Source organism: Pantherophis guttatus, chromosome 9 (genome assembly GCF_059756535.1).
Source record: "Pantherophis guttatus breed Tessera chromosome 9, ASM5975653v1, whole genome shotgun sequence".
Classification (NCBI taxonomy): Eukaryota; Metazoa; Chordata; class Lepidosauria; order Squamata; family Colubridae; genus Pantherophis; species Pantherophis guttatus.
Genome location: NC_142071.1, coordinates 21,996,403 through 22,014,487, shown reverse-complemented (window position 1 = coordinate 22,014,487; position 18,085 = coordinate 21,996,403). Strand labels below are relative to the sequence as shown.

Here is an 18,085-nt window from a genome sequence, read left to right as displayed (position 1 = left end):
CTCGAGTACTCCTATTTGTTTTTCTGTTAAATTCTTAACTAACATTTTAGTTTTTTCTTTGTTAATTTTAAGGCCTGCGACCCCCCTCCCCTATATTTCTCTATCTCTTGCAGTAGTATTGGTCCAGATTCCAATAGGTCTTCTATAACAAATACCATATAATCTGCAAATGCCTGCACTTTAAATTCTTCCTGTTTAATTTTGGTTCCTTTTATTTCTGTTTTCTGTCTAATTCTCTGTAATAATATCTCAAGGGTCAGGATAAAGAGCAGAGGTGACAGAGGACAATCCTGTCTAACTCCTTTTGTTATCTTAAATGAATTTGTAATGATTGTAATGGTGGTCATTTTTCTTATAATTTTATGCTGCTCACCTAAAATTTTATATATATTCTCCCAAATTACCATCCAGTTTTATTAATCTAGTTTGTATTTATATATATTATACTTTTCTGTAAATTAGGCTAATTCCCTTCTAATCAATATAATTCTATCTCTATAAATCAATATCAATTTTACTATTATATGCCAATAAGTAGATTAGTTGATAATAAAAATAGTAAAGATAATATAGATAATAAATATTAAATATTGGATATTAAGTACAATAAATACATATATAGAATAAATACAATAAATACTCTTTAATCTAATTGAAAAGATCAAGTTATTAACAAGTATAGTTGATAAAGTTAATAAAGTTAATAAATACATTCAATACAGTTGGTATTGGGTACAAGAAATATGATTATATTTTTATATAACTGTCACCACAACTCTATATTGACTATTTCCTAAGTTCCTTAAATAGATATATTTTTTGTCAGAGTGATTAAATATTTATATGTTTCTAAAAACTAAATCTTTGCTCTATAGCCAGCTCTAAGAATACTAAGTAATATTATAAACATATAGATATGGGGGGAATATTAAGCTATAAAAATTGAAAAGAGTGCAAAGAAAAAGAAAGGAAAGGGGTATTTGAATGTTTTAATATTATTAATCCCATTATATTTACCGTTGCATCAACTTCCGTCTTATGATGTCAGTCTCTCTCTGTCTTCACAGTCCCTCTCTCGCAACATTTCCTTCTCGACTGCAAGCCTTTCGTTTCTCCGTTGGAGCGCAAGTTTCTGAAGTTCAAAATCCAAAACACAGTTCTTTATTTGCAGTTCTTATTTATCTCACAGAGTGAAACTCTGCTTCCTTTGCCTTTTAACTGTTTATTGTTCTCTTCTGCTCACTATACTGTTCCCGATGCCAGAATGCCGCCAATTGTTCAAAATTGTCTTTCTCTATTGGAGACTCACTCTGTATCTTTAATCGCTCCTCTGGCTGCTTCTTCACCGATCTTCCAAACTCGGCTAAATCCACTGCTCGCATTATGCCTGCTGTACTGTCTTCTCTCCTCGCTTCCCTTTTCTTTGGCCGGTGCGTCATGCCTTCAAGTCTGCCATTAAGGCAGGCTTCTTCCAGGTTGAGTTGGAGGTTCTTTTCCTAGTGCTGCAGGAAACTGCACCTTTCCTCACTGCCTCTGAGACTTCCTCCTTCTATTGTTTGTCCCTCCAGGACAAAACTTCGCCTCCCACGGCCCCCGATCGCTAGAAATCCAGCACAGGGAACGGAGCCTTTGTTCCTCTAAACCGCCACAGCACGACGTCTCCACCGGAAGTCCATGGCAGCCATATCTAATCTAATGCCCTCTCTTAAACTTCCAGAATAGTCAGTCAAAATGAGTGCACAGCTGGCATATACTTTCCCTGTACACGCATCAAGCAACAGAAAACCTGACCCAAGCTAAATATTTATACATCATAAATACTACAGAAACTGAGCCCACTGACTATTTAGCCTACCAGGAAGATCTTTCTTTGTATCTCAGATGGTTTGAGGCAGGGGTGAAATGTAAAATTTATTACTACTGGTTCTGTGGGCATGGCTTGGTGTAGGGGGGTGGTTAATGTGACTGGGTGGGCATGGCCACCTTTTTTTTTTTTAACTTTTCAAAGCATTTTTTCTAATGCTTTGAAAAGCCTCTGCCGATCAGGCAACTCAGCTGGGATTGTCAGAGACTTTTCAAAGCATTTTTTTTACCACCTCTTTGGCCAAGAGGTTGCAGAAAAAATGCTTTGAAAAGCCTCTGACGATCCCAGCTGAGCCGCGCGATCATCAGAGGCTTTTTAAAAAAAATTTTAAAAGCATTTTTTTGTCGGAAGAGGTTGTAGAAAAAATGCTTTTAAAAGTAAAAAAAAAGCCTCTGATGATCGTGCGGCTCGGCTGGGCATGGTGGGGGATGGGGTGCAGGGATTTTTGCTACCAGTTCTCTGAATCACCCGCCACCATTGCTACTGGATCAGGTGATCCGGTCTGAACCGGGAGCATTTCACCCCTGGTTTGAGGCTAAAGTAAATCTTTTTATGAGCATGATTGACTCAACATGCTGAATGCTCTTTTGAACTAAAAAGTGAAAGGCAGAGGACAACATCAGCCTGCTGGTAAATAATCTCAATGTTTGCACAAGTATTTTAAAATATCCAGATCCCCACATTCAAGAACTCAAGGGCTTTTCTTATATTATTCTGTTTTATGGCACAACGTATCTGCTCCCCATTTATTTTGTATAACTTTTTTTATATTTCAAGAAAAAAATAAAATGCAAAATAACAACAAAAAAGAGGGAGGAGAATTTAAAAAGTGAAAAGATTAAAAAAGGGGAAATGAGAGAGATGGGTAGACTATTGTGGGAAGTTTTATATCAAAATATATTTTATCCTTTATACTGTCTCCATCTTCCCCTTCATCATTAGCAGAATCCACAGTGGGCCAAGCATCAGCATCTCCACTAGATAATTCTCTCAAACTTTGGTTCTAGAGATAGTAACAAATTTTTCAAGTAGAAATTCCATCTCTAAGAATATAGGGTGTTTGTTTTTCAACACATTAAATACCATCCTCTAGTGGCCAAAAAGAATAATCACGGTTTATGATTTCTCAGTGAAAGTAAAGGGGAAGGTCAGACATAGAGAGCTCTTCCAATATTTGTTGTTAAATCCAAACAAATCAGCACCAAGCTAAGTAAAAAAAACAGATAAATATTCACACAAAATGTTAGATATTAACAGTCTAAGTTTTCCCTCTGGTCCGCTGTTTGGGCGGGAAGAATACTCGAATATGATTGGTTGGCTTCCCTGACAGCCCTCTATAAAAGGGCTGGGTGTCAGAGAGGCTGGCTGCTGGATTGTAAATAGTTGCTGAATAAAGAGCTGTTGCAAAATTTCCTGGGCTTGCTCAATTTCTATAGTGTCTCCTTAAAAAATAAGGCCACCATTGCTGAACCACTCCACAAACTACTAGCCAAGAAGAGCCTTTGGGTCTGGGGGCACAAAGAAGCTGCCACTTTTGCTGCGGTTAAGCGCCTCCTTTCTGCTGACAGTTTTTTAATTCAGTACAATGACACTGTGCTGTTGGTACTGGTTTGTGACGCCTCTCCTTTTGGTGTGGGGGCTGTGCTTAACCACCATCTCCCTTGTTAAGGATATTGTTGTGTTACCAACCAGCAGAGTAAGTGCACAGAGAAACGGTACTGAGAGCAATGAATACAATACATACAAACTGGTTTAACAAAGCTTTTACTTTGTAGTAAAAAACAATTGCATAGTCTTTTAGTCAATCCAAGTCTTCAGCCATTCAAATCAATCCGAAGTTACAGATATCTTCTTACCAGACAAACAGCAGTAATTCATGCAGGTAACAAATCACGATGGTAGCATATCCATCCACGTCTTCACACATGACAGTAACAGTTCCAATCAACAGTTTCAGTCAAGCAGCAAGTCAAGCAATGATGAGAGCAGGTCCAACAATGACTATAGCTCGACTTCCTTCTTATATACAGTTTACACTAGTAATTATCCACTTAAGATAAGTGAAGTCAGCAGTGCAATGACTCAACAGTACAATTATGATAATTGCAGTCAGCATTCAGTCAGCAGTCATTAGTCATTACAATGACTCAGCAGTACAATTACCCAGCATTACATCTGTTACAGTATTACATAAAGTTACAGAATACATTTAAAGTGATAGAACACATATATTGCCTGAACAACTTGTTAGACTTATACCATATCCTAACATTCTCCCCTTTGGACAGGCTAATATATCCTTATTCAAATTCTTAAGCCATAGCTTTTGCAACATATTTTATGTTTAATTGCACCCTGCACTTTGGTGAAATTATCAGCAACATTGTTTTCAGACATACAATATTCTAACTGAACCATATTACTTTGAATACTCTGATGAATGTTCAAATAACAAATATCAGTATATTTTGATCTTGTCTTAACTGCTAAATTTGTTGCCATTTTTATAGCAGATTGGTTATCCTCATAAATTACAATAGGATAATCTACCTTTAATCCTACATCAATCATTAATTGTTTGTAGTAAATTAAATCAGTACATACTAGTGACAAGCATGAAAACTCTGCTTCCATAGTGGATAAACTAATATGTTTCTGCCTTATTGACTTCCATCCTATTAAACAATTACCTAACATTATCGCAATACCTGATGTAGACTTCCTGGTGGTCAAATCAGTAGCGAAACTAGCATCAGCATATGCACTCAGTGTAAAATCACAGTTAGGTTCTAAATATAATGCATAATGCATTGTCATCTTTAAATATCTCAATATCTGCTTTGCGGCTTGCCAATGCCTATCTGTTGGCTCTGCATTATACCTTGTTAATTGGTTTACGCTATATGAAATATCAGGTCTCGACCAATTGCTAATATACGATAGACTCCCTATCAGCGATTGATAGATCTCCTTACTAAATCCAGGACTTTGGATTTCTTCATGTTGAAAATCCTGTGCCATAGGCATTTTAGCTGGCTTATATAGCTCCATGCTATAGCGCTTCAACATATGACTAATTTTGCTAGCTTGTGACAGTTTATACCTTCTAGCAGTTTGAACAATATCAAGACCTAAATAGTGTCTAATATGTCCCAAATTTCTAATTTTGAATCTCTCTTGTAACTGTCTAACAATATCCATTGCTTTGTTGTCAGTTTTACAATAGCAAAAATGATACTAAACCATTATTCTCTCAGACATTTATCTGCTACATCTTCCTGAAAACCAATATTATTCAGCTCTTTCACTATACATTGGTTCCATTCAAACCCTGATTGTTTTCAACCGTAAAGGCTTTTATTTAATTTCCAACAATCAGTTTGCTCGTTTATTTTCACTCCTAACAGTTTCCTCATATAAATGGTATGTCTTAATGGAGCATGCAAGTATGCCGTCTCCACATCTATATGATTAATAATATACTTATTCTTTGCTGTCCACACCAGCATAGTTCTTAACATGGTAGTTCTTAAACTTGGAGCAAACACCTCATCGAAATCTTTCTCTGTTTGAGTGAAACCTTGAGCTACAAGGCGAGCTTTATGGGTTACTGTCCCATCTATACTTTTCTTTACTTTATACGCCCATCTACAACCAATCAATTTCTCTCCAGGTGGCAAGTTCACATCCTCATAAACACCCAATTTAGTTAATGAGTTTATTTCTCTACTCATTGTATCCTTCCAAGCATTTTGCTCTTTTTCAGAATACATCCTGATATCTTCATAACTTGAAGGTTCTATATTAACCTGACAAACTACCGTTGCTTTATACCTATCAGGTGGATGTCTTTCCCTACTGGATCTCCTAGGCAATACAGGATTCATTGCAGATGATTCAATTTCATCCTCCCCTAAAGCGACCTCCTCTTCTTCAACCTTAATAGAAGAATCTATATTATCTATATCCTCATCAGGTGTATTGTTATTCATTTGATGCTCAATGCTAACATTGTTGTCATCCTGTCTATAATCTGCACGTTCAAGTTTCTCCCATCCTTCGTGCTCTAGAAATTTTGCATTTGCACTACAGTAAACACTAGTAGTTCCCTGTGCCCAAAATCTAAAAGACCTATGGTTTGAATCATAGCCTATGAAAAACATTTTTCTGGCTCTTTGTTGTTCCTTCCTTCTCACATTTGATGGAATATGTACCCAAGCTGGGGCTCCAAATGTGTGTAAGTAACTAAGATTTGGTTTCCTCCCATGCCATAATGTGAATGGTATTTCACCAGTAGATGAATGTACCACGTTGTTTAATACATGGTTAGCACACATAACAGCCTCACCCCATAAAGTTTCAGGCAAACCAGAATCTGCCAGCATTGTTCTAGTCATGGCTTGTAATGTTTGACCCCTTCTCTCAACATAAGCGTTGCGTTGTGGTCTATACAGTGCAGACTGTTTATGCTGTATACCTGCCTCTTGCAAAATTTCTCTAACCTTTGGTTAGTGAATTCCGTACCGTTATCTGTTACTAAGCACATTACTTTATACTTCTGTTTCCTTTCAACAAATCTCAGCCAGTTATTGATATCCTGGAATGTTTCACATTTCATTTTCATAAGATAACAGAATCCATACCTACAATAATGGTCTACTATGCTCAGAATATAGCAGGCACCTCCAATACTGGGTTTCTTGGGTCCAATTAAATCTACAAATATGATTTCTAATGGCTTTTTGGTTTTAAAACCATTAAAACGATTTGCTGGTATTAGCTTACTCTTTTGCTGATTACAGGCATTGCAGTTCAAATACTTACTACATGATTGTCGTTTTATACCTTCAGATAACTGAACTGTTTTCTTTAACATCCTGAAATTTATATACCCTAGTCTTCGATGTAATAGATGAATACATTCATCATGTGGTTTATCATTCCTGTACACCGAGTTAGAATTTGCCACAAATGCTGGGTTCTCTCTTAGAATAAATAAATCATTTTCTAATATTGCAGTAACAACCTTTCCATCTTTTTCAATTATACATTTATCATTTTTAAACGTTACTGTAAACCCAACTTGCAATAATGATTTAACAGAGAGCAAATTATACTTTAACCCAGGAATATATAACATAGGCAATGGTTCATTACTAAATGACCAACGTGCAACACCCTCTCCAGCTACCTTAACTTTCCAACCATTTGCTAATCTAACATGTTGGTTACTCTTATCCATTTTCACAAAGTTGTTTCTATTCTTAGTAATAGATTGAGAAGCATCACTATCAACAACCCACCAATCCTGGTTAACATTAGTTGTTGAACTGAATATAGCTAAAGTACAGCTATATGCCCTTTAGCCCCACAAGCAAAACATTGTTTTACAACATAGACAGTTGAATACATTTTGTCTTCTTTTGGTTGGTTTACTCTCAACTGATCACTTTCTTGTCTTCTTCTGGATTCTTCCAATAACCTACCAGTTACGCCAGCCAATGTGAGGTCATCTCTGGTCAAAACCTCCAGTGAAGAAACATAGTCATCATAACTATCGTCCAGAGAAGAAAGAATTATATAAACTTGCTGTAGTTCTGAGAAAACAAGTTCCTTTTTGTGCAGCTCCTGGAACATTCTGGTCATGGATTCCAAATGAGCCATCATATCTCCTCCTTTAAGAAGATGTTGCTTAAACAATTTCCGTGTGAGATTTATATGAGCACCCACAGTGTCACAAACATATAGTCTCTTTAACTTGGTCCAACACCTAGCAGCAGACTCTTCGCCATGAATATGGACAAGTTGCTGGTCACTCAGTGTCAGTCCAATTATGCAAAGAGCTCGTTCGTTGACTCTGGTAAACTTGGCTAATTTCTTCGCATCTTCTTCGTCATCAGGATTCCATATTGTTACATCCAGTGGATTAATTACTACATCCCAAAATCCTTCTCTACGCAGAAGTAGATTGCATTTTGTAGACCAGGATACATAGTTTGTTCCATCCATCCAGGTTATCACGGAAATATTCGATAACTGTTCTTGTGCCATCTTCACTTGGATTATATATCACAAACACAGTTTTCTGTATTATTCACATTAACTCTCAGTTTTGCTCTGAACAATCCTAGTTAGTTCTGGTTGGCTCTGGGCCCATAACCAATGTTAAGGATATTGTTGTGTTACCAACCAGCAGAGTAAGTGCACAGAGAAACGGTACTGAGAGCAATGAATACAATACATACAAACTGGTTTAACAAAGCTTTTACTTTGTAGTGAAAAACAATTGCATAGTCTTTTAGTCAATCCAAGTCTTTAGCCATTCAAATCAATCCGAAGTTACAGATACAGGTAACAAATCACGATGGTAGCATATCCATCCACGTCTTCACACATGACAGTAACAGTTCCAATCAACAGTTCCAGTCAAGCAGCAAGTCAAGCAATGATGAGAGCAGGTCCAACAATGACTATAGCTCGGCTTCCTTCTTATATACAGTTGACACTAGTAATTATCCACTTAAGATAAGTGAAGATAGCAATGCAATGACTCAACAGTACAATTATGATAATTGCAGTCAGCATTCAGTCAGCAGTCATTAGTCATTACAATGACTCAGCAGTACAATTACCCAGCATTACATCTGTTACAGCATTGCATAAAGTTACAGAATACATTTAAAGTGATAGAACACATATATTGCCTGAACAACTTGTTAGACTTATATCACATCCTAACATCCCTAATGGGACCGAAGCCCCATTCGCCTACTTTTCCAGGACACTATCCGGTGCAGAGAGAAACTATAGCCAGCTGGACAGAGAAGCGCTGGCTGCGGTGGCCGGGGTCAAGCGTTTTCCCAAATACTTGTTTGGGAGGGATTTTGAATTGGATATGGACCACAAACCTCTCTTGGGACTCTTGGCGGGCGACTGCCCCACACCGGTGGCCTTGTCACCCCGTTTTATGAGGTGGGCCATTTTCTTGTCAGTGTAGTGCTATAAACTCATTCACCAGCCCAGAAAGACCTTGGGCCATGCCAATGCCCTCAGCAGATGCCTCCTGCCTGACTTGCTGGATTACCCAACACCGGGCATCCCTGTTCTCCTCATTGACTGCCTGGACTCTGGACTAGTGACTTCTGCCGCTGTGGTCAAATATTTGGCTAAGGATGCAACATTCAAAAAACTTTTGAACTGGGTTTGGAGGGGAGGGCCAAAGGGGCCATTTGGTGCAGAGTTTTTTAAGCTATTTGTGGCTGGTCAACATGAATTATTGGCACAACGGGGGTGTTTACTATGGGGAGACCGGGTAATTATACCATCAAGTCTAAGGTATTCTATACTGAAAGCGTTGCATGAGGGACACCCGGGGATTGTCTGGATGAAAGCCCTGGCTCAAAGTTTTGTATGGTGGCCCAACATGGACCAGGAAATACAAGAGTGGATAGCCAAGTGCCAGCCTTGTCAGGAATCACAGCCCGCTCCCCCTAAAGCACCCATCCAAGAGTGGGATCGCCCTAGAGCCCCCTGGTCTAGGATTCACATCGATTTTACTGGGCCCTTTCATGGGCCTTCTTAGTGGTCGTGAACGGCTACTCCCAATGGCTAGAGATCATCCTAATGGGCATCACCACTGTGGATGCAGTAATCAAGATGCTCTGCAAACTATTTGCAACAAACAGTCTGCCCAATGTCCTCACATCGGACAATGACCCACAAACTCTTCTGCGCATGCCTAAAATGGCAACTTCCCTTTGAGTTGGCGATCTTGGGGGGGATGATTATGGCTCCAGGGGGCTTTTGGAGGGCTGAATTTGACCGCTGCAGCTCCGGTCCAGCTGGAGGGGTGTTCGAGCTCTCTTTTGAGGGGTCTCCGGCTTCCTGAGATGCCCCCGAGGCTCGTGGAGATCACGGGACGGTGAGAGCAGCCTGAGGAAGGAGGGGCGGTGACTGGCTCTCCTCGGTGAAGGTGGCTAGTCCAGGATGACGGCATCAGCGCCGCCGCGGTGGCGGCGGTGCAGCACCCTCGTTGGGATCCTCGCCAACCCAAACTGCCCTGGACATGTGCTATAGGCGTGGAAGGGGGGGGCGAGGTGAGGATAAGGAGGCTGGCGGTGGCGGTGACGGTGATGCTGGCGGCGTGGAAATGGCAGCTGCCGGGACAAGGAAGGAGTCGCCGGAGTCGGTGTGTGGGAGCGTTGGAGATGTTGGTAGCAGCTGCTCACTTGCTATATTGGACCTCCTAGGTGATCGTGGGGCATTGTTTGGCCCCTTGGTCATCCCAGAGACCTCCATGAGGATTTATGGAGGCTGGGCGAGGTGAGCAGTATGGCCATAAGAAAGATCTGACAGGGGCTGGGGAAAGCTGGACCATGACTGAGGGGTTTTCCCCTGTGGCGTTTCGTTGCCTCTGCTCTCCTTCTTACCTCCCATCTCCCTGATGCCTGCTAAGGCTCTTTGAGGGACTAAGCCTATTGGCGATGCCATGCTGCTCGTGCTTGCTGGACAATTATCTCCTGGTTTAGGTGCCATCTTGACTTGATCTCTGCAGTTTGAGCCTGTTCCGGACTATGAGGACTGACCATGATCCCATTTTTTCCCTCTATTGAATGGAGGGTTACATCTGGGGATACAAGTCTTGGTGGAGTGGGTTTACAGCTGCTGTCTCAATTCCAGCTTTTTGGACGATCGAGGTTGACCAGCCACCGTGAGAGGGGGGCTGGGTCACCCCCTACCGGAGTGAAACAGCATTTTACTCCCGCCATTGCCGTGAGAGGGCAATGAGGTCCCATGTGTTCCATCGGAGCTCTATTGAAGTCCGGCATTCCACTCCTTCTGACTGTGATAACATCGAAACTGCCCCCTGGTTATTGGCCATAGGTCATTACCTCCCCTTGATGTTCAGATGTATTCGGTGAACAAACTCCGTGCTCTGCAAGATTCCCCCCTCTCGCAGGTTTGGCCCTCCTCGTTATCAAGGGCCTATCTTGATGATGGGCTTTGGAGCCCCAAGAGATGGCATGCGGCAAAGAAGAGTTTGAGGGGTTTTTTAAGTGGGTTTTTAATTAAAAATTTAAGGGGTTTGGGGGGGATTAGGGTGGGTTTGGGGGGAAATCCACCAGGTTCAAGACCAGCCTCTGCGGAGGCCTGCGACACTAGGGATGCAGAACTGGAGGTCAGGGAGGGGGTTGGAGTTCAACTTAGGGAGGGCTGTTCTATCAGTATAGTGAGTGGAAGGGGCAGATATGGCAGAAGCAGGGGGCCACATCATGTTTGGGGAGTGCACACTCGCTACCTTAGAGCGATTGCGCACTCCGGTCCCCAATGCTTTTCTCGTTCCCCAGGCTGTTCAGATTCTCAGGGCCAGAGCCTTCGGCTGATGTTGTGCAATGCCAGGTCCATTGTTAATAAAGCCCACCTCATCCACAATCTTATTCAGGAGGGGAAAGCGGACCTAACGGGCATTACGGAGACCTGGTTGGGCCAGGAGAGGGGAGTTCCCCTCGTGGATATGTGCCCACCAGGCTTCCATGCATTCCATCAGCCAAGGGCTCAGGGTAGGGGCGGGGGTGTGGTGGTTATTATAAAGGAAGGTCTGGATCCGAGGGAGACCACTGTATCTCAGATAGCCGGATGTGAGTCCCTCTTTGTGAAGTGGGGTCGTGGGGTGCAGATGGGCTTGTTGATCACATACCTGGCTCCCTGCCATGTGGCAACGGCCCTGCCCGAGCTGCTCAACGTCATAGCTGGGGTGGCGGTTGATACCCCCAGGCTTTTGGTCATGGGGGATTTTAACCTGCCATCCATTGGCAAAACATCTGAGGTGGCCCGGGAGTTCATGGCTTCCATGATGGCCATGGACCTGACTCAGTTAATTCATGGCCCCACTCACATAGGCGGGCACACTCTGGACTTAATTTTTATCTCTGGTCAGTGGTTGTGTGGCCTTGATATAGGGGATATAGCCATCGAACCTTTGTCATGGTCTGACCACTCACTCCTTCGACTAGACTTTCTAACCGCTACACCCCGCCACAGGGAGGCGGAACCGACTAGGTGGTTCTGCCCCAGGCGCCTGATGGATCCTGATAGGTTCCAGATGGAGCTTGGGCCAATCCCTGAGACTCTGGCTCATGACTCGGCTGAGGACCTGGTGGCCGCCTGGGATAGTGTGGCCGCCGGGGCCTTGGACCGCGTCGTGCCTTTGCGGCCTCTGACCCAGCACCGAACTCACCTGGATCCTTGGTTCTCTGAGGAGCTGAGGGAGATGAAGTGCTGGAAAAGACGCCTGGAGAGCAGTTGGAGGACCAGCCGTTCCGAATCTGACCGAACACTGGTGAGGTCTCATATTAAGACCTACCTAGTGGCGATAAAAGCGGCAAAATCTAGCTATTTTTCCGCTCTTATTGCGTCATCAGATAATCACCCAGCCACCCTGTTTAGGGTGACCCTCTCCCTCCTCCATCTAGGAGCACAGGATGACTCCTTGCAGGGTCGAGCTGAGGATTTTGTGCAGTATCGGCATGATAAAATCACTCAGATTCGGGAAGGTCTGGCCACTGACTGGGTATGTCCGGACGGGATGATTGAGGCAGGTCTTGAGAGTGTTATCCGGGAGGAGTTTGATCCTGTGGCTCCCAAGGACGTGGACAGGATTCTGGGATGGCTGAATGCGACCACATGTTTACTAGACCCGTGTCCCTCCTGGTTGGTGCTGGCTTCCCGGGAGGTTACACGAGGCTGGCTCCAGAGGATTATTAATGCTTCTTTGAGGGAGGGTGTCCTGCCAGCCACCTTGAAAGAGGCAGTGGTGAGGCCTCTCCTCAAGAAACCCTCTCTGGATCCAGCTATTTTGGCTAACTATCGTCCAGTCTCCAACCTTCGTTTTATTGCGAAGGTTGTTGAGAGTGTGGTGGCGTGGCAGCTGCCACAGTACCTGGATGAAGCTGTCTATCTAGATCCGCTCCAGTCCAGTTTCAGGCCTGGGCACAGCACAGAAACGGCATTGGTTGCATTGGTGGATAATCTCTGGAGGGCTCGGGATAGGGGTTGCTCCTCTATCCTGGTCCTATTAGATCTCTCAGCAGCTTTTGATACCATCAACCATGGTATCATGTTGCGCCAATTGGAGGAGTTGGGGGTGAGGGGCACCATTTTGCGGTGGTTCTCCTCCTACCTCGCTGACCGGTCTCAATCTGTGTTGACAGGGGGGCAGCAGTCGACCCTGAGGCACCTTGTTTGTGGGGTGCCGCAAGGGTCGGTCCTCTCGCCCCTTCTGTTCAACATTTATGTAAAGCTGTTGGGTGAGATCATCCATGGCTTTGGGGTGGAGTTCCATCAGTATGCTGATGACACCCAGCTGTATATCTCCACCCCAGGCCACACCAACGATGCCCTTGAAGTGATGTCCCAGTGCCTGGAGGCCGTGCGGACCTGGATGGGGAGAAACAGGCTCCGACTCAACCCTTCCAAGACCGAGTGGCTGTGGCTTCCGGCCAGGGCCGGATTTTCCTATAGGCTAACTAGGCTTCAGCCTAGGGCCTCAAGATCAAGAGGGGCCTACACAGTGGTGGGATTCTGGGGGTTCTAGGGGGTTCGGCCGAACCCTTTGTTAAATTGCTGGCCCGCCCGCCCCTCGCCTCCCACCTGTGCGGCGCCAGCCTACCGTAGCCAGGGGTAGGCAATTGTGGCTCTTTTACAACCTGTGGACTTCAACTTCCAGAATTCCTGATGCAGCTTGGCTGTCTGAGGAATTCTGGGAGTTGAAGGCCACAGGTTGTAAAAGAGCCACAATTGCCCACCCCTTCCCTAGCCTGAGTTCTGCTGCCTGGGATCCACGTGGGGCTCCGGATGCAAGAGAGCAGGATGGAGAAAGCAGCTTCCACGCCTTCACTCACCCTCCCTCTCTGCCGTTCGCTTACCCCGCCCACTCTCAATCTATTGCTGCCTCCGATGGCTAGAGGGAAAAAAAACTTCAAATTCTTGCCCCGGGGCTTCAAAGGGCCGCCCTAGAGCCAGTGCTGCAGCCGAACCCTTTGTTAAATTGCTGCCTTGCCCCGCCCCTCCGCACCACTATTTATTGCCAATCAATAGTGGTGGGTGAGGGGCGGGGGAGCCAGCAATTTAACAAAGGGTTCGGTGTTTTTTTTGTAGTTTTATTGGCCCACGGAGCTTCAGCAGAGGCTAATTGGCTTCCCGGCTCTCAGCTGATTTGTCTCAGCTGATTTGCTCAGGGGTCTTCTGCTTCCATGCAAAGAGTGTTGAATTTTTTCCCCCTAGCTATACTGAGAAACGAAAGTGAAACTGCTTTGCTGTTGCTGCAAGGTTGGAAAATTAGGCAGGCAGAATTCTTTTCTTTTTCCTCACCAAAAAAGGTAGGTACAAACAATGGGAAATTTAGGGAAAGATTTTAAAACACAAAAGAAAAAAAAGCTCTATTTAACTAGGGAATTGTAATAATTGAGATACTATTAATTGTATATTGTGTTGAAAGCAGAAATGGTTAAGTTGTGGTTTGGAGGAATATATGGGGGAAATTATTTGGTTTATTATTATTGGTAAATATAATAAATTGATTTGTAAGAAATTGGATTGCATGGAAATAATTGGAATATTCATGTTCATATTGATTAATATACAAAAAAGGTTATATAACTAATTGATTTATATTAAAATGTTGAATTTATATTAAACAACTAATATTACATAATTAACCAATGTGAGGATGGATATAAAAATAGATGACAATGGGAAGGGGTATAATATAGAATAGAAGGGAAAAATTGAATTTGATTAAGATTAGAGATGAGGATGAAGGGTAATATTGGTTTTTTACAAAAATAGATGAGGAATAAATATGGCAAAAAGGAAATATAGAAATTGTAAATTTAATTGAAATGACTAAACACTGTTTAAATTTGTGAACTGGCCAAATACTCTGTTCAAAGAAAATACATTGTATGTTTGTATGTGTGTTTCTAATTATTGTTATTTATTCATATTTGTTCTCTTTTATTCTTTAAAGTTTAACAATTCATTCTTTATCTTAATATCTTTATATTTGTTTGGGGTTGGCTTTCTTCCCTTTCATCTTTTTTATTGTACAGCAATCTTTCTCCTCAAACCTACCACCTCTCTCTTTTCTTTCCTTCTTACTTTCTCTTCCTCCCCCTCTTCTTCTCCTCCCTACTTCCTCTTCCTTTCTCCTTCTCCTCCTCTCTTCCTCCCTCTCTTACCCTCCCTCCTACTCTAATTTCCCTTCCCTTCCTTCATCCCTCTCTATTGCTGTATCCTTTTATGCATATGTACTACTCAGAGGGCTGAAAAAGTTATTTTTTACTGGTCCTCGCACTTTTAACCTGTCCTCGAACTTACGACTGTCCTCACATTTTACGTTTTTGCCCTATCTTGTCACCATGGTGAAGAGAAGCAGTTGTGAAATGAGTGACATGGTTGTTAAGAAAGCTGCACAGGCATAAATGTGAGGATGGTCATAAGTGTGAGGACCGGTCAAAAGTGCGAGGCCCAGTCAGAAATGACTTTTTTCAGCCCTCTGAAAAAAGTCTATGCACATAGCCACGCCCACCCGGTCACATGACGAGCTACCCATGCCTACACAGTCACGTGACCAGCTAGCCACGCCCATCCAGTCACATGATTGCCAAGCCACACCCCCAAATAAGCCACGCCCACAGAACCTGTTGTTAAAAAAATTGAATCCCACCACTGGTGAAAGGCCCTCATAAGTGGAATAGCCTAGGGCCTCTTTTCATCTAAATCCGGCCCTGCTTCCGGTGTCCCGATATAGTCAGCTGGTGCCATCACTGGTTATTGGAGGCGAATCACTGGCCCCCACGGAGAGGGCTCGCAACTTGGGCATCCTCCTGGATACACGGCTGTCTTTAGAAGAGCATATGACGACCGTGGCCAGGGGGGCTTTTTATCAGGTTCGCCTGATACACCAGTTGCGTCTCTTTCTGGATCGGGACTCCCTACGCATGGTCACTCAGGCGCTCGTCACCTCCCGCCTGGACTACTGCAATGCTCTTTACGTGGGGCTTCCCCTGGGGTGCACCCAGAGGTTCCAGCTGGTCCAGAATGCGGCTGCGCGGGGGATTATGGGAGCGACGGGGCGCTCCCATGTGACACCTCTCCTGCGTGAGCTGCACTGGCTCCCGGTGGTCTTCTGGGTGCACTTCAAGATGTTGGTGACCACCTTTAAAGCGCTCCATGGCTTAGGGCCGGGGTATCTACAAGACCGCCTTCTGCCACCAATAGCCTCCCACTGGCCAGTACGCTCGCACAGAGAGGGCCTCCTCAGGGTGCCGTCCGCCAGACAATGTCGGTTGGTGACCCCCAGGGGGAGAGCCTTCTCTGTGGCGGCGCCCGCCCTCTGGAACAACCTCCCCCCAGAGATACGCACAATACCAGACCTCCGGACCTTTCGTCGGCCCCTGAAAACTTACTTATTTCACCTAGCTGGGCTGAATTGATCCCACTGTTTTCGGTTAAATTGAATTGATTTTAATTGGGTTGTTTTAAATTGTGGCCAAAAATATTTAATTATTTTTTAAACTGTTTTTAAATTTTGTATGTTCTGTTTTATTTTGGCTGTTCACTACCCTGAGTCCTGTCAGAGAAGGGTGGTATACAAATTAAAACAAACAAATAAATAAATAAAAATAAATAAATAAATAAATTTGAGAGTTTTCTGGCAGAACTTGGAATACGCCATACCCTCATAGCACTCTTTCATCTGGCCAGTAATGGACTGGCTGAGAGGGCTGTAAGGTCTGCCAAGGAGGCATTGGGCAGGTTGGCACCTGGTGACTGGAAAGATTAGGTAGACAAATTCCTTCTGTACCAACACATAACACCTAGTGTGGTTACAGGAAGGAGTCCGGCAGAGCTATTGATGGGTCACAGGCTTCAATCAGTCTTAGACCGACTACACCCAAATTATGCCCCCAAAACAACAAAAGAAACGCAAGACCGCATCAGGTCCTTTAGCATCGGGGACCTGGTTCACTCACAAAACTTTGCCGAAGAACTCCCAAGTATGGCTACTTGGCAAAATAGAAAAAAATCACAGGGCCCAAGTCGCATATAGTTAGGATTAATGAAGGGCACCAATGGAGGCGGCACATAGACCAATTACATAGCTGCCTCAGTCAAAACAAAGAAAGTCTACAAACTGAACTACAAGAATTTAACTCTTATCTCTTCCTAGCAGACTCAAGACCAATGGAACCGCAGAACGCACCTGAAGAACCAGGAAATCAGTGAAGCACCTCCTGTAAACCGGTTCCCGTAGAGTCCAAGGCTCTGCCTGAAAGTTTGCAGGACTTTCCAGGGCGGAGCAAGAGGCAGCAGCAAGCACAACCTCTCAGCCTGCCACCACCATGCCAACTGAGCCACGCAGGTCAAGTAGAGCTAGCAAACGCCCCACCTACCTGCACAACCACGTATGTTCAGTGGATTGCTCCAACTAGAAGGGAGGGGTGTTAGATATTAACAGTCTGAGTCTTCCCTCCAGTCGGCTGTTTGGATGGGAAGAATAATCGAATATGATTGGTTGGCTTCCCTGCATCCCTCTATAAAAGGGCTGGCTGTCAGAGAGGCTGGCTGCTCAATTGTAAATAGTTGCTGAATAAAGAGCTGTTGCCTGAAGCCTGTCTCCAGTCTCTTCAATCCACCTATCTAACACAAAAGGCTAAAGGAAGTTTGTTAAAGGGAGATCCAATCTAGAACTAAGGAGAAATTTCCTGACAATGAGAACAGCTTGTCTTCCACATGTTCTGCAAACTCTTAATAATTTACTTTTTATTGACTTTGCTGGTACAATTCAATTTTTCAGATTAGCAACAGCGCATGATTTCTTTGGCATGGCAACCAGCTCTATTTGGATTAGTAGTTAGATGCACTTCCCTTTTAATTTCAAAATAAATCCTTCTGGATTTTCTTCCCAAAAACAATTTCTTGGGGATTGAGGATAAGAGGCTCTTATGTTAGGAAAAATGTTTCTAGTAAGGAGAGTACCCAGTTTAAATCCCAGAGCTGCATGGAACTCTTTAGACCTGGATATGATCCCCCATCTTTCAAAAAATTAGCTTTTGTCAAGATGAAATTCCCAGTTCTATCCAGGGATGGGCTTCAAAAATTTTAGCAAGGAGGGGACTTCTGGTGGCTCCACGATCCCCGATGGATGCTCCTTTAGGA

General features: G+C 43.6%; 1 protein-coding gene across 3 annotated transcripts in view; it reads right to left on the bottom strand.

The window, feature by feature from the left end:
- The window catches only part of TMEM45B (transmembrane protein 45B), a 47,481-nt gene that overhangs the window by 24,499 nt on the left and 4,897 nt on the right, over window positions 1–18,085 (bottom strand). The window contains exons 1-2 of one of the 3 annotated variants that reach the window (XM_034421959.3): window positions 17,130–17,261; window positions 1,018–1,132 (exon numbers count right to left, since the gene is read on the bottom strand). The exons of 1 other annotated variant lie outside the window; for it this stretch is intronic. The gene's annotated coding sequence lies outside the window, so the exon portion shown is untranslated. Of the gene's footprint in view, window positions 1–1,017; window positions 1,133–17,129; window positions 17,262–18,085 lie in introns of those variants that run through there. One more of the 3 variants, XM_034421961.3, reaches the window with a different exon arrangement.